This window comes from Triticum aestivum, chromosome 4B (genome assembly GCF_018294505.1).
Source record: "Triticum aestivum cultivar Chinese Spring chromosome 4B, IWGSC CS RefSeq v2.1, whole genome shotgun sequence".
NCBI classification, from domain to species: Eukaryota; Viridiplantae; Streptophyta; class Magnoliopsida; order Poales; family Poaceae; genus Triticum; species Triticum aestivum.
The window spans coordinates 113516000-113534073 of NC_057804.1; positions in this window are offsets into that span (position 1 = coordinate 113516000).

An 18074-nucleotide genomic window follows, 5' to 3' on the forward strand; every position below is an offset into this window, starting at 1 on the left:
CACTCCTACTCCATTTTTAAAGCTCAAAAGCTTCATACCCTCTTCATCCCTCCATCAAAACACTTCACTCCTTTGAGAGAGAATGGAGAGGGTCACCCGATCTATAGTTCCATCAAAACAATTTGAGTTCCACGTTTATTCATTGATGATTTGTTAATCTTGGAGATTTGGTGCTCCTAGGAGGTAGGATTCAAGACTCGAGAGCTTCCTTTCTTGTGGTGTGTCCCTAGGTAGATTATCCGAAAGCTTTCTTATGTGTGGTGTGCTTTGCATAGTTCGTAAAGGTGTGATGGTCGTCTTCCTTATATTGGATCACTCAAAGGAATATGGTTCTAATCATAAAAGAGTTCATCCATATGCCCGTGAATAAATACAACTACTCAAACATGTAGATATATGGATAAAAGAGGCTCAAGTTACAAGCCGTCATCAATACGAGGAAGGAGAAGGCCACGGTGTTGTTAGTGGAGATGACATATGTGATGATGGGGCTGTCGGGATGGCACAGATGGTGTTGGAGCGGTGGTGAGGGCACCGACCAGAAGGCTGATCCGGCATGGTGGCGGAGCCTCCTCTTCCTTCTTCTTGATCTTGTCCCTTTTTCTATGGAGTTTGTGTCGGAGCAGCAATGGATGTGATGTGATTTGATCTTGGATGTATGATGGACCATGGCCGTGGCTAGGGCTGAAGGTGTATATATAAGAGCTCTTCCAAAGCCTCTTCCGTGGATGTAGATTCTCTCCCTTGATCCGCTCTAAATGAGCCAAATCGAATTCCAATACCTCCAATCGTGACCAAGGAAGTCATAGGAACAAATGGGGACGAATCCATGAAGAGTCCGGACCGATATGAGCGATATCGTGCTTTTCTGGGGGTGGTATGACTGTTGGTATGGCCTAGTGTGGCCATACTAAGCGCCGTCAAATGTCATGGACCCCTTTAGTAATACATGGATAACTTCTTCATACAACCTCTGATTTTTATGTTCTTGGGTTTGTTGGAATCACGTGAACGATGACATGTGGCATTAGCTTGTTTTTGAGCTATTTTTTTTCATTTTCGACACTCCAAGTGGCTAAATTTGGGGCCAGAAAGTTCTCCATGTTCAAGCCATCCTTTGACTTTTCATCGTGCTTGGCCCATGGTTGCTCCAAAACACCTGTAGACAAAACAAAGAAAACAAATAAAAACTAAATAAAACCACAAACTATGCAATGCTCGCAATGAAAGGAGTAAAAGCTAGAAATTGTGCATAATGGGCATGTATTGGTTCAATTGGGCATGATATATAGAAATGATGTGCAACAAATGAGCTCTAAAAATGTGTATTTCATAGAGACAATAATCATCTGCATGGACGCCCTCTCCTTTGGCATGACAATGCTCTACGACGAGGAGGAGCAACAACCACGCCCACCGAGGTAGTGGAGGTGGCGCCCACACCTTCGCGATTGCCAGTGGCACCTCCTCCTACACGACCTTATCACACCAGTCGGGGCGCGACATCAACGCCAGCTGGCCAATGCGGCCTTACCTATTGTGCATCGGCGACTCTAACTCGCCCTTCATGCAGCATACGATTTTGGCGCCGCGGTTCCACGCGCGCGGGGTGCGGGGATGGGGGAGGGGCGGGGGATGGTGGCTACGCCTTCAAGCGGTGGAGAGTTGGCAATGCTATCTCTGGGTTGATGTGGTAGCCCTTCGAGGTTGTCTCCTCCTTGACATGGGCTGGTGGCGTCGGACCACGGTCTCAAAGGGACCGCTCCATCATGTGCTCCATCCACCGGACGTACTCATCATCCATGACCACCGCATCCGCGTATAAGCGTGGTTGCTATAGCACCTAGTCCTCCTCGTCATCGTAGGGGATGGCAATATCTTCATTCTCGGAGGAGCCGGTGGTCAAGGAAGTTGAGGGCCGCATCGCTCTAACAGGCATCAATGTTGTAGGTCACGTCCGCTTTGGATCACTGTTAACCGCATGAATGCATGAAACCGCTTTGCGCGAAGACAATCTTTCAGGGAAAGAGGGTTTTTGATGGGACCGACGTAGGGACACGTATGTGGAAGTGGTCTGGTTGCCTGGAAAGCCCGTCTAGTTTGAGTCCGGTTTGCCGAAAAACGGATGTCCAGACTAGTCCACGGACCAATGGATTACCCCATTGGATGAGATACTGAGTTCGGACCGCTCTGTCCGGACAGTTACGCGGTTTGAGAGTCAGCGTTGTAGATACCCATAGACCGAGCAGTAGTTAAGATGTAATTGAGCTCATTGCTCTTTGGGCACACTATTTTGTTTTGCAAAAATATCAGATCTATTATAAAGATTCACCGAAAGAACAAAACACCCTAATCATAATAAAAATTACATCAAGGTCCATGGACAACCAAATGACAATTGCCGCTGCCTGAACGAGCCGCCGACGCACCCTTGTCCTCGCTCCCATACCGGAGTCGGCTTGACCTTGTCGATGACAGCCGGAAAGTCTTCGTGCACGTGCCCCAAGGACCAGCATTTGGGAGCCGCATTCGTCGCCATTGAATCCTTGAAGCGATCTGAAGAACCCGACACCAAATCTCTTCATTTTGTATGCACGATGAGAAACCCTAGCCTCGCCGCTTCGAGGAGCTGGCAGGAATCTACGCCGGAGCTTCGTCTAATCCATGCCAACTAACAAACTTGAGGAGGATCAGAGCTCGGAAGACGAACTTGACAAAGAAGCGCCGCCATCCGTCCGAGCGCCGACCTTGCGAGAACCAAAACCCTATCTATCTAAGCCAAGGCATCAGGAATACCCTCCCCGCCACCAATCACCGTACCGGCAGGCAGAGTGGAGACAAATCCACGGGCTCACTGACGAAGATCGAAGAGAGGAAGGCCTTTTCTAGTCGCCTTGCGAGAGGGGAAAGAAAAATAGAGACACGCTGTTTATTTGCGCCCAACCTACTTTCATTTGCCATAGGAGCTTTCTTCTAATGTACTACGTGGCAAAGAAGCGCCCGTGTGTGTGTGTGTGTGTGAAAGTATTGTTTATAAAGCATAAGAGGAACATCTCGAATGGATGTGGAGTATCTGCTCGCGTGGTTATATGCTTATGGATGAACAGTTAATTTAAAACAAATAGTAAAAAAAAATCTGATTTTTTAGAAACATTAAGGCATTTTAGGGTGCATGCAGAGTTTCATCACGAAATCACATTCGTTGAAGTTGTGGAAAAAAACAGTGCTCTGAAAATGATACTTTCGAGCGCATTTCGGAGCTCTTAATTTTTTTTTGTCACGACCTCCACGAATGTGACTCCATGATGAAAATTTTCAAGCACTCAAACATTCCTTACTGTCTGCTACACGGAAAATTCATTTATTTTAAAAAATTCTATTATAAAGATTTTATTGTTGATACCACGAGGAATTGAACTCGAGCTGAGAAAAATACCTACATGCATGTGAAACGAAATATACCAATACAACGACGCTCTTAGTCATGTCTTAAATTCCATCGCACCTTTACTTGGTTTGCAAGGGACAGGAGATGGCATGTGAGCTAATGATCTACTCCACATACTAAATTTTTTTTTTGAGGGGAACTCCACACACTAATTTATATACGGCTAAAGAATCAACGACCTTTGCTTTTGACACATTTGACTTCTACTATATCTATTGTAAAATAAGGCTGAAATCAAACTGCCAATGGCTACTTTTCTCTGTGTCTCTGGCCGGCAAAATGGAACCTTCTAAAGATTCAATTGGAAATTATTCTCGGATGAAAATGGTATGTATCATATAAACAAGAGGGTTGGTGGAATGGCTGGTGGTCAATTTAGTTAAGAGGATTCTATGTAAGTTATAAGTACTTTCAGCTTAGTGACCATCAAACCATATCAAAGCCTCGTCGTACAGAGTAGGTGATACACCTGTAAGGCTTAGGCTTGATGGAATATCATAACCTCTCTCGCGTCTGTTCCATGTGAGCATATCCCCTCCACCTAACTGCACGTATAAATGGAGCATGTGGGAAACACAATATAAAACCGACGATTATATGCTGGGAAGTGTTAATTGGGATGGACCTTTTTGGTGTTTGGTTAATTGGATTGAGATCGACAAAAGCCTCGCATATACTCCCTTCATTTCAAAATAGATGACTCAACTTTATATTAAAATTAATATAAAATTGAGTCATCTATTTTGAAACAGAGTACCACCAAATCAATTACTAGCAGACTTAAGAGTAGCTACCAAAGCAGTCACACCAAGACGCGGAAACAAGGAGACCTCAAAAAAGCACAGGAAGACCGGCTCCACACACCGGTACTGCATTTCATTTAAGTTAGTGTTGACATCCACACACGGGCAGCCATTTTTCAGTCAAAACTATTTAAGTCTCATATAAGTTTTGCACCGTATGATTTATATCTCAAGTACTTAGAGCATGGTTAATAATACAGCCAACTTCTGGTTATATCATGTTGGCATATCATTTATAGTGAAATTAGATCTTTTGCCCCACTTTACTTCTTCGTTGGATAATTTGCCCCCTGAAAGGCTACCAGGTGGGGCTCGGGGCCACTGTCATTGAGACAATCAAATGACAAATTATCCAACCCCTTGTAAAGTGGGGCAAATCATCCAATCTCCCTTTATAGCCAACGTAATAGCCAACACATATAATAGTTACCTATAAGAAAGTACTACTTTATCAACATATGACCCACATTTCACTCTCACAAAGTATCTTGGAGCTCGTGCTACAGCCGGCTGTAAGTTTACAGCCCGCTTCTCTTCTCTCTCTCTCTTCCAGCTCAGCAATACTATAATATTTAAATCCTTACATCCCGCTTACATCATCCTATTATACTTGCTCTTACGCGCATGGGGAGCAATTTCAAAATTATTAATTAAGGGTTACCCTTTGCAAAGATCACTTTCATATACTCACACACTCACAAATGATGCACTGCACGGAACATAGGAGGTTTTTTTTGTAGGTTCATTTATTTAGAACTTTTTATCTTTTGAATCCCTTGTCCAAATCCTGAACCATTTTTACCGTTGGTTTTCGTACGTCAAGATCTTCGAAACTAGGTCTCATGTTTATGTTTCAACAAATCTTTTTTTAGGAAAAACAGAAGAAAATGGAATAAAAAAACCCGGAGCCAAAGCATGTTTTCCGCGCTTCTCGCAGAAGGAAGTCTGTGCCTCCATGAGAAACAAATTTGTGCTTCTCATGGAAGCACATTGTTTTCACTTTCTGAGATGTTTGTGCTTCTCGCAGAAGCAAATATGTGCCTGCATGAAAAGCAAATATGTACTTCTCGTGGAAGCACAATTTTTTCCCTTTTCAGGAAGAACATTTATGCTTCTCGCTGAAGAAATCTGTCTTCTTGTGAAAACACGGTACTCGGACGACATCCTTTTAGGCGTGAAGAATGCCACCTTCAAGGTGGGGAGCATGGATAGAGCCGAGTATTTTGTTAGTATGGAGGTCTTCAAAAGGGCCATCAATTTCAAATGGGAGATTGTCAGTGTGTATGGCCCCGCCGATCACCATCACTCCGGGACCTTCCTGGATGAGCTCAATAGTAAGATCTTGACAACCCAACTCCCGGTGGTGGTAGGCGCAACTTCAACCTCATCTTCTCCCCCGCAGCCAAGAGTAATAACCTACTAAACTTCCCCCGAATGCAGTTGTTTAATGATTGTGTTGTTGATTTGTCGTGGATTTGTCGCGGCAGATGTCCTAGTGTGAGGACTTAGTCGTGAGGCCAACGCATCTATGTGGTAGCTTGAGATGGGTTGATCGGGATGAGAAACGCGAGGTGGATCAACACACAAGACAAGGATTTAGACAGATTCGGGCCCCAGGAAACATCATCCGGTAATAGCCCTACATGCTGTTTGTGGCTAGGTCTCATTATGCTCATGAGGGAGTCGCCGCATAAGCCGGCTCCCCTTTAGTTGTGTCTAGCCTTAAGATTCTCCCCCACCCTCCTTCTTGGGGTGCCCTTCCCTTCCTTGTATAAGTTGGAGGGACGGGTTACATGTGGAGTCTCAATAAGATTAGGACTAGCATATCTTCTAGTACAAGTCGGATACAAGTCCGAGTCTTGATTCTTTATAGGGAAATATTTCTCATCCTTTCCTCTTAAACCGGCCCATCATAACATAAGCCGACTTTACCATAAGCTGCCTTCTGGGTCGTTGGGTCTTGTCGCGCTTGGGCCTTCTCGGTGAACCACCTGTCCATGTCTTTCTGATGAACCGGCCCGATCACGAACCGTCAAGTCCAGGCGGGTTATTGATGAGACGCCAAGTCCCGGACGGGTCATACTTCAAGTCGGGTCGTACCACGGGGTATATCCCCGACATTAGCCCCCAGTTTAATTTGGATTTATCCATGTTAAACTGATCTGCAGCATAAACACAAGAACAAATTTGACAGGTTGTGCTCCAGGTTAAATATCCTTGTAAGCCGGCACCCGATCATCCTTAAGTCCTTGTCATTTTCTTCTTCTAGAAAATCCGGGTCAATAGGCCAGCTTCATAAACAATTTGCTGACATTGGTTTCTCCCAGAAAAATATTGTGAAGAATAATTCATTTGATTCAGCTCCCAATGCTTAATAAAAATATTGGTCTTGAAATACCCATCTGATTTTTAGCCGGCTTAAGGATGTAGAACTTGCCGGTTTATCATTGCCAAAATATCCGGTTTGTAAATATTGATAGCACTGGGTCATAATTGTTGCTAACATCAAGATTGAAAATGTACCTCCCTTATATGCATATCACTTGTAGCCCCCAAGTCTTAGAGGGGATCATAGTAACAGCTTAAGACTTGCTTCAATATAAATGTTGCAAATTTGAAGAAATCCAGGTTGTTCATCTCAGTTACTAGTCAAAATTGAATATTCCCCATATGTAGCCCCCAAGTGCCGGGTTGTCATGCTTGGCAGCAACTTGGGACTTGTAATTGCCATATGCTCATAAAAACTTCAATTATGTAGCCCCAAGGGCCGAGTCATTTTGCAATAATGAGCAGGGACTTTGTAAATATGATCATGTAGACTTGAGCAGCAACATATAGCCCCCAAGGACTGGCTCAGCAAGACAATACTGAACTGGAACTTCATTGAAAATAACATCATATGATATAACCCCCACCATAGGGCTTGAACCCACGTCCACAAGGTTAAGAGCCTTGTGCTCTACCAGCTGAGCAGTGGTCCCTTCAATATAATGGATTAAGGCCTGTATACTTTGAATTTTTGACAGGAGCAAGTGGTAGCCCCCAAGGGCCGGCTCATTACAATGTGATGAGTCGGATCTTCAATAAGGCAAGTAAAAAATGACCTTGCATTAGTCCCCAAGTGTCATGGTGCATGCTTGCAGCAACATGGGACTTCCATATTTGATATAATCATAATCTGAATAATGTAGCCCCCAAGTGCCGGGTCGTAAGCCTGCAGCGACTCGGGACTATTCCTTTCATTGCAGAATAAAGTGTATCCATTGATAAAGAAATAATAGCCATTGCACTAAAGCGACTTTGAAAACCTTAATCATAATACTGGTTATTGATAACCATAATAAAAATCCAGCCATGTTGGCTACTCAAGATTTGAATAATATAATCCGGTATGAAAACCTCAATCATTCAATATCATTATGAAAATCCAGCCAAATTGGCTATTAAAGATTTGAATACCTCATTGGTTGACAAGTAAATCCGGAGTTTAAATACTCGGCGGCTCTTGACCGATAGCAACTTAATATGCATCCATTGTAATCCGAGATTTTTGTAACCTGACGGCTTATAGCTTTTGTGAAAATCAATAATTGATACCCCTTTTGAAACACCAATTTCAATTTTTGATGATGGGCTTGAACTTAATCATTTATGTAAGTCGTAGCTCTGCAAATCCTGTAGGATTTGATCTATACTGTCGGCTTACTTCGCCATATGCAGTGAAGATAACAATCCAATGATTTATAAGCGCATGATTTCAATAGCGCAATCCAAAATATGTTGGCGACTTAACATTCAAAGCTAGGGCGGTTTACCAAACCCAAAATATTCATACCATTATTGAAAGACATACCTGTAGATTAATACCATGGTGATGCCTTGATAATTATAATTCGGGGCCAGTATCAACCCGGTGTCATGAAATAACCTCATTTTGATTGCTCAAGGCAAAATATCCTGGCGACTTAAAATATAAATCGTGTAGTAAAGGCAATAACCCATAAATAGAAGCACAACACCCTGTTCAATATATTCATACTGCCGGCTTATAACGCCGCATGCAGTAAGTGGTGATATCCCAAAGCTTTAGAGCACAGCGCTCTAAGCACATAAAATCATTATACATTAGCGACTTAACGTCCAAAGCCAGCTCACGAGGGTAGTAATGCTATGTTCTCTTTGGTGAATACACCTATGTTTGAACAAGAAGCCCCATGTGCTTTGTAATCATGGCGTATGAGCCAGACCAAAAGGGTTTTTTCACAGCTATGCTTCGAATATGAGCAGGAAGCCCCCAAGTGGTTTGTAATCATGGCATATGAGCCGGACCAAAAGGGTTTTTTCACAGCTATGCTTCGAGTACGAGCAGGAAGCCCCCAAGTGGTTTGTGGCATTGAGTCGATCAAGAGGGATATTCACAGCTATGCTTCAAATATGAGCAGGAAGCCCCCAAGTGACCATAAATTTTGGCATTGCGCCGATAAAAAGGGATATTCGTAGCTATGCTTCGAATATGAGTAGGAAGCCCCCAAGTGACCATAAGTTTTGGCATTGCACCGATCAAGAGGGATATTCACAACTATGCTTCGAATACGAGCAGGAAGCCCCCAAGTGACCATAAATTTTGGCATTGCACCGATCAAGAGGGATATTCATAGCTATGCTTCGAATACGAGCAGGAAGCCCCCAAGTGACCATAAGTTTTGGCATTGCGCCGATCAAGAGGGATATTCACAGCTATGCTTCGAATACAAGCAGGAAGCCTCCAAGTGACCATTGATATGATAAGCCAATAAGGCAGGATACCCATGTTTGAACCGTGCATCATGGAAGCAAGTTCTCTTTGGCACCTTTTAATTTTTCTGAGTACTCGGAATTGTGAGAGATGAAGTCTTTTTTGAGCCTGAATTTCTTAAACCGGATATTGAGAGCTTCAAAACTTTGTGAGAGACAGATTTCCCTTGAGCCGGATTTTAAACCGGAATCCTTCATTTTAAGCCGGAAATTTTCTGACGACCATTAAATTTTCATCAATATGGCAGCAGCCTCCGGGACTGGGTTATCTTCCCTCCAATGACCCGGAGTTCTTGAATCTTCTTAAACTGGCAACATTTATTGAGTCATGTCATCGTAGCCCCCAAGTCTTAAGACGACTCGATGAGTTGGCTTGAGATTCTCCATAGTTGACCATGATATAAACCGGTATGAGTCATTCAACAGCTTAGTGATATAACAATCCCTTCTGCAGTAGACACTTGTCCTGCATTAGAGAACTTGCGAGCCAGAGTAATTGCTCTTTTAAAGAAAGCAATATGTAATATCAAAATATACTAGGTAGATTTCACCTGATATGTTAGGCCGTAAATTAACCGTCACGGAGTTGATGATCACTATGGTGAAGCTGTTGAACATCAAGCGGGCACGGATGCCAGTGCATGTCGATGCTAACACATGCTCCATGGGTATGACATGGCATCACCTTTATAATGAATCATTTTCCTACACAAAATATATTGCGGACCAGAATAATTGCTCTTTGAAAAACAATATGTGTTAAGGAAATAGACTTAAATGGATATCACCTGATTTGTTCGGATACCGATGGTCCGCAAGTTGCATCCGTAGATACTTTTTTAATACAGTTGTTGAATTTCATTTGATCCTTCTATCCACGCAAAGGATATTTGTGATTTATCCCCTCGAGGACTCTGCTCAGCCATCCTGTCCGTTGACTTATCTCTTTTGCCTACCTCTGTACCCAAAACGCGCTGCCCCTGTACCACTTGTAGAAAAAGCAGAAACAAGGCAAAGCCAGGGACAGAAAAGGTGTAGGCTCAAGGGCAGCTTGCATCACTGACCTGTGAGGACGCCTAGGCGGTCCTAGGGAGCTCGGAGGTGAGGCGGCAAACCAGCGAGGCGTGCCCGAGCCAGCCAGAGCAGCAACCTGATCGGGCACTCGGGCGGCTCGGCGACGACAGAGCCGGCGGTTGAGAGGTGGCCGCAGCAGAAGCCGAAGCCGAGGAAGGCCGTGGCATAAGAAGAACTGCAACAGAAGGCGAAGCAGTGGTCTTGGCACTAGTACGGCCACAACGGCTCAATGGGGTTCATCATAGGCGAAGCAAGGCCGCAACAACGGTAGTCCAGGCGTTTTGGTGATTCGGAGATGAGAGGTGAGAGCGGCTCGACGGGGCGGCGATTCAGAGATGCTCTGACGACGGTTTGAGTCCATACCCACGGAGATCAGCAGCGGAGGCGGACAGCCGGGCCTCGGAGGCCACTTAGCACCTCGGCTCCTCACCTCCCCTTTCATCAGTTTCTTCAGGCAGTAGGACCGGAACAAGGATACGGCGGGTCGACCCGAGCAGCACAGGAGCCGGACTCAGTGCAAATGCGGAGATGGTGCAGATGGCCCATGTGCGACAACAGATGCGGCTTAGGATGGAGGCCTTGAGCCTCAAGGCGGAGATGGAGTCGTGGCTCTTCTTGGCGGGTGCTCAAGACGGAGGCGGCGCGCGGTGGATGCAGACAAAGACCAAGGCGGGTCACTTGGCGACTACGACTCGGACGGACACATGGGCGGCAGTGAGGCCGGGTCAACTTGACCCGGCGGTGGTTCAACACTGAAACGACAGCCCATGTAAGAAGGTGTCTGCGAGGCAAGCTGCAGTGGAGGCGGCTTGAAAAAGAGGTGAAGCGGAGTCGAACAGGCAGCGTTGACTCCTCGTCCGGGTCAGACAAGGCTCGGCCGTCTTTGGAAGGATCAATGGATCGATTTTCTTTCTTTCCTTGCTTTCAACACTAGACCACATGTCCCAGCCGTAATCCTCCTAATAGGTTTTCTCGGATCCATGAATAGCAGCAGTAAAAAATACGCCTGATCTCCTCGGGAGTAGACAACAACCTGACGAAAACAGCTCCACCTAATTTTCTTTACGGGTGTAATAATAATTATGCGTATTGAAGGTGCTAGATTTGCATCAGAACGGATTGTGGTGCATCTAAAGCTCATGGTAACCCAGACATATATATATTTTGGCTGGGCTTGGCGACTTGTGTCAGTGCAAATCGACGCAACCCTAGCTTCTCTCCAATTCTTCCTCATCTTGATCAATCGCGAGGTTCTTGATCCCTTAGAAAGATCCCTCCAAGAACTCAACACCATCGTGCACAAGCCCCACGGTGGGCGCCAACTGTCGTGTATTTGTCACGACAGATGTCCTAGTGTGAGGACTTAGTCATGAGGCCAACACATCTATGTGGTAGCTTGAGAGGGGTTGATCGGGATGAGAAACGCGAGGTGGATGAACACACAAGACAAGGATTTAGATAGCTTCGGGCCCCGGGAAACATCATCCGGTAATAGCCCTGCATGTTGTTTGTGGCTAGGTCTCATTATGCTCATGAGGTAGTCACCGCATAAGTCGGCTCCCCTTTAGTTGTGTCTAGCCTTAAGATTCTTCCCCCCTTCTTGGGGTGCCCTGCCCCTCCTTATATAAGTTGGAGGGGCGGGTTACATGTGGAGTCCCAATAGGATTAGGACTAGCCTATCTTCTAGTACAAGCCGGATACAAGTCCGGGTCTTGATTCTTTATAGGGAAATATTTCTCATCCTTTCCTCTTAAATTGGCCCATCATAACATAAGCCGGCTTTACCATAAGCCGCCTTCTGGGCCGTTGGGTCTTGTCGCGCTTGGGCCTTCTCGGTGAACCGCCTGTCCATGTATTTCTGATGAACCGGTCCGATCACGAACCGTCAAGTCTAGGTGGGTTATTGATGAGACGCCAAGTCCCGGCCGGGTCATACTTCAAGCCGGGTCATACCACGGGTTATATCCCCGACATGATTGGTACGTCCGCAACGTATTTATAATTTTCACCGGTTTCATGCTATTATATTATCAATATTGTATGCTTTACATGCCATTTTATATCATTTTTGGGAACTAACCTATTAACTCAGTGCCTAGTGCCAGTTCCTGTTTTTTGCTTATTTCTTTGTTTCGCAGAAAAACAATACCAAATGAACTCCAAACATGATGAAACTTTACAGTGACTTTTTCTGGACTAGAAGAGACGCTAGAAGCTTCACGGGGAGGCCAAAAGATCTATGACTGGGCCACAAGAGCACACGGTGCGCACCCAAGTGGGCACGCCACCTGAGCTTTTCCAGCTCTATAAATTCAGAACAATTTGGGAACCCTTAGAGCGAGACGTGAAACAATTTTATCGCTATTGCAAGCCTCTGTTCTTCTACGGTCCCATGTGGAGGCCTCCGCTGTTACTCTGCCGGAGGGGGAATCCATCATGAAGGTCATCTTCATCAACAATGTTACCTCCATGATGATGTGTGAGTAGTTCCCACAGAACCTATGGGTCCATAGGAGTAGCTAGATCTCTCTCTCTCTCTCTCTCGCTCTCTCTCTCTCTCTCTCCCCTCTACCTCTCTCTCTCTCTTCGATCATCAATGCAGTGATCTCTTCGGAGACCCATCCTATGTAATCTTTGCGTGTGTTTGTTGGGATCAGATGAATTGTGGGTTTATGATCAGATTATTCATTACAAGTAATTAAGTCTTTTCTGAGATTTATTATGTGTGATTGTATAGACTTGCATTTCTCTCCGGTCTATCTATCTCTTCTGGATAATAAGATTGACTTATCTTCGATGGGAGAGGTGCTTGGTGGTAGGTTCAATCTTGCGGCGACCTTACTCAGTGACAGGGGGAATAGCAAGGCACGTATTGTATTGTTTCTAGTAAGGGTAAAACGATGGGGTCCAATCATATTAATTGGTTTTACTTTGTCAACATTATGTCATCATGCTCCAAGCATTACTCTATTTGTTATGAACTTAATACCTTAAGATGCATGCTAGATAGCTGCCGATGGGTGGAGTAATAGTGGTAGATTAGTAAGATTAACATTCTACTTGGCTCAAACTTAATGTCTATGAGTCGGTACTAAAATCGGCATACCTCGGGTGGGGGGGGGAGGCGAGCTGTGGATCTTGGATCGATGGGTAACAGGAGACGAAGAGGACAATATTTCCCCAGGTCCGAGCCTTCTCGAAGAGGTAAACCCCTATGTCCTGCTTTGATTGTATTGATGATGATGTATTCTGTACATGCTTGATCTACCTCGATATCCTATGTTGTGTTCTAACCCTAAGGTGAGTAATGATGAATCTATTTCTATGGACTAAAACCCCCCAACTTATACAGGTACCTGGGGTATCTAGGGTTATATATGGTCAGTTGCTAGCTGTAGAAACACATGCCAATAGCCGAAGCAATCCTTGAGGTACACGCCAAGTCTTCGGCAGAGTCCATCTCCACCACGTCAGGGTTTGAGGCCTCCAGAGTCCTTGTTATGCAATCGGTGGGCCGTAAGCTTAGCCCATGGACTGTGGGCCAGTTAGGTTGGTACACCATAGTCCAGGACACCATTAGTAGCCCCAGAAGTTGTCTTCAGAGCCGGGGACAGCATTCTTCCTTGGATGAATGACTTTGGCTTGGGGTCTTCGGCTTGATAGGCGAATTCCTCCCTCCTAGTGTTCATTCATATGAACCTTGGGCCTTCTCTGTTCAAAGACATTCTCTAAGCTCTCCTACTAACAGGGCAGCCCATCGACCGCACACCTCAAGGGCCATGTTTTATCAACCAAGATCTTTTAGATAACTTAGACATGAAGCACTACTACTTGAGTGTGAATAGTGTTTATGCACTGACAACTTTTTCTGAAGCGTCGCCACTTATATCAAAGTGGGCCAGTTACTGCCACTCGAATCGCGGCCCGAGGCGGTTTTCCCATTGGCACGTTTCATAAAGACAGAGATCATGCCTTGTATTTGGGGGGGGGGTATCATCAAGATTTGTTTCACCCCACGTGCGCTTAATTGCACCAAGAGTTGGAACGTGCTGATTAACCCGGCGGGGCAAAAGGGACTCTTGGTCTTCCACAGACCTATAAAAGCAAAGGGTAGCAATACCCCTTCCCCACACTCCCATTCCATCACCATTGCACACAGCCTGCAGAGCTCCAGCGCCCAAATCCATTCTCAAAGCCTTCACAAACCCTTTCCAACGCTTCGCAACTCATTCTCCGGCGATGGCCGACGCCATCTTTAAGGGCCAGTGGGCGCCCTCCACAATCACAGAGGGCATCATCCAGGAGCTTCGGGCCGCACGGTACATCCCTGCAGAAGCGGCTTGCCAGCCATCGGACCCCAATCAATGGATCCCCACTCCCAAGCAAGGAGAGGGTCATCTTTCTCCCCCACCTCACCTGAGGTCTGGAGTTCCCCTTGCAGCCCTTCGTGTGTGGAGTACTCTTCCACTACAGGCTCGATTTCTACCATGTTGCCCCAAATTCAATTCTTCACCTTGCAGCGTTCATCACTGCCTGCGAGGCCTTCCTCTGTGTAGAGCCGCACTTTGGCCTATGGCTGAAGACGTCCGGCATCAAACCGAAGAGCAGCAGCAATGATCTAGCAAAATGCGGAGGGGCCATGATTAGAAAGATCCAAAAGGTTGCTTGGTTCGAAGGCATCACCTTCGCGGAGACGATCAAGGGGTGGTAGCGGGAGTGGTTTTATATCACCAAGACGCTCGCTAGCGGCTAGGCCAAAGTCCCAGCATTCTTGGTGGCCCCTCCAAGGAGGCTCATCTCTTGGATGAGGAAGGGCCTGGATTAGGGCAACCCAAAAGAGGTGTATGCTCTGCAAAAGGGGATCCAGTCCCTGACAGACAAGAAGAAGATCAAGCTGGTGGACGTGGTCGATGTCATGCTCCATCGCCGCATCCTCCCACTTCAGCTCCGGACGAGCCTAATGTGGGTCTACACGCTCGAGGACGTGCCGACAATACGACATTTCTTTCGTACTGACCTGGAAGGGATGTGGACAGTGCTCTTTATGCTGTCATGTTGGTGCAATGATAGGCCCCTTATGTTTTGGAGTTTGTTGACATATACAATATGGGACTTATGTGTTTGCTAGTGCACACAGAGTAACAGGTCCTTGAGATATTGAGGAGTTTGGTGCAAACGACGAAGATAACCTCCCTACATTGAAGTGAAGGTTATCATCAAAGATGATGTTAACAAGAATAACCCCTAAAAATTGCTGAAGAACAAGCAACTGGTTTAGTGTCTGTCCCAGTAAGTTGACTGCGTCTGAGGAGAATGAAGACAAAATGAAGATGTGGCATTTGTTTTGTTCTTGTTCTTCTCTATATTGAGTCATAGGATCACTGTACTATTAAGAGGGGTGTAGCGTTCGAAACTTTGATTCTCTGATGCTAAACCCAAATCCTATGGAAGTTGTGAGAGAAATCTCTTTGTATTCCGAGCAAATATTTGCCAGGAAGAGACTGTGATCTTCTTTGCCGCGAGAGATTTGTCTCAGATCGAGGAGTTAGCATTACTTGTTCCTCAAGTAATGTTATCGTTGCTCCGAAATCTGACTGTTGTGAATGTGTCAGTTGGCCATTGGCTGGACCGCATGTCCAAAATGGTCATTTCCCATCTGGGAAGGCTGCGGCTATAAATAACCACCCTGTGCCGGCTTTGTCCGGCAGCTGCTCCATTTGATTCTAAGAAGATTTTTGAGCAGCCCACTGTCTGAGCGATTTGAGTTTAAAATCCACCAAGAGAAAACCCCTAGAGCCGAAGAATTAGATAGTGGTTCAGCATCACTCGAATCTAAGTCTAGTACGCTCTGCCTATTACTCTTGGGAGCTGCAAACTCTCCAGACGGTTAGGTGTCAATTTCTTCAGAGACCAAGAGTGATTGTGGTTCTCGAAGAAGAAGTCTATAAAGGTTCGGAGATCGTCTTCAAGTATCTACCACGAGTAATTGGCATCGGTTGACGAATCGATTGTTGAGGAGAATAGGGTGAACAGAGTTTATCTTCCGTGTGAAGTCACAACCCCTCCAATCAGACGTAGTCCTTGTGCAGAAGGACGAACTGGTCGAACAAATACCCTGTCGCCATCGACACCACTGGTTATCTCTGTTACCCATGTTTCCATTCGATATGTTTTCGATCATGTGATTTGTTTTGATGATGTTTAATTTCCATTTGGTACTTAATTTTAGCCCACTGTAGTTTGTGTTTCATTCATTTCCGCTACTGGGTTATGAGATTTTTGAGTTTTCAGAAGAAAATTTAAAACTCCCATTCACCCCCACTCTAGTAGACATACTTCGGTCCTACAATTGGTATCAGAGCAAGGCACTCCTTGACTCTCTCATTTTAGTCTAACGACTTTCGATTTTAAGTATGTCTTTAGTGAGCTACAAGTCGCATCTCAAGATCCCCATCTTCGATGGGACGGATTGTCCCTTCTGGAAGGAGAAGATGAAGATCGGTCTCCGAGCGATAGATGATGACATGTTGAATGTGGTACAGTTGGGGTTCGCCGTTGCTATACCTCAAGGCCCCACTAACGAAGAGAAGAAACTCATTGATATGGATGCTTAAGCCAAAGATGAAATTGGTGGCCATCTCTATCAAGCACAATTTCTTCGGTATTGTCAGTGTGAAACCGTGAAGGATTTGTGGGACGTCCTTGAGATGATCAATGAAGGAGTTTCAACTCAGAAAGAAGCTCGAATCGATACTCTTCGGGCGAAATTAAATCAATTCAAGTGCATTGGAAATTGAAGCTATCAGCAAACATTTGACCGTCTCAGTGACATAGCAAATGAGCTTCGAGGTCTCAGTGCCAAAGACATCACTGACCATGAAGTTGTGAAGAAACTGCTTCAATCACTTGACAGTTCATTCGACACCCTTGTCTTGATGACTCGTGAACGTGCTGATTTCAAAACCCTCAACTGTGCTGATATCATGGAAAGACTGAACACCCACGAGGAAAGACTGAACACCCACGAGGAAAAGAAGAAGAGAAAAGAGATCTCTATGGGTCGAGTTAGCACGAAACTCATGCCCTCAAGGCTGATGCCGATTCTTATTTGGATGGAAATGTCGAAGAAGATTCAAATTATCCAGAAAGGCTCAACAAAGATCTTGCATTAATCACAAAAAGATTCCAGCGACTTCGCAGGAAGAGCCAGTTCTAGAAGAAAGGTTCAAACAATTCTGGCGGGTCAAAATATTCATCAAAACCACTGGAGAATACACCTGCTTCAAGTGCAAAAATCCTGGACACTTCATTTCGGACTGCCCTCGCTAGGAAGCTGAAATCCGTGCAAGTGGAAGATATGGTTCTAGCAACTATCGAGGCAAAAGAAAGAGCAAGAACTACGACTCCGATGATGACAAGAGAACGAAGAAGTTCTTCAAGAAGAAGGACAACTCCACATCAAAATCTTTGTCAAGATCTTCCTCAAGGAATCCTTCCAAGTCCTCCTCCAACTGCAAGAATAACTTCTCGGAAAGCTAAGGAGTACATCGTCAAGGAGATGGACTATGATTAAGAAGAATCGTCTGCCTCTGAAGAAGTTGATGAATCTGATGAGGATTCCGACTCATTGATGGCTGGCATAGCATGTGCCTCTTCTCCTGAAGAAAACTTCTTCGGGAACCCATCAAGCAACGATGAAACTCCTTCCTACCGCTTCATGGCCAAGGCCTCGAAAGAAAAGGTATCCTCCAAACATCACAAGGTTCACTCTAGTGATCAATATTCTTCTGATGAGGATGACCATGCTAAGTTGATCAAAATTGCCAATATTCAACAAAACTCTCTTGAGAAAATTGAGAAAACCCTTGGGAAATCTAAAGGGTTGTTGGTTGAGGAGATGGAGAAAAATCAGTCGTTGACCGAAGAGTATCCACTCTCAAGTCACGAATGGATGA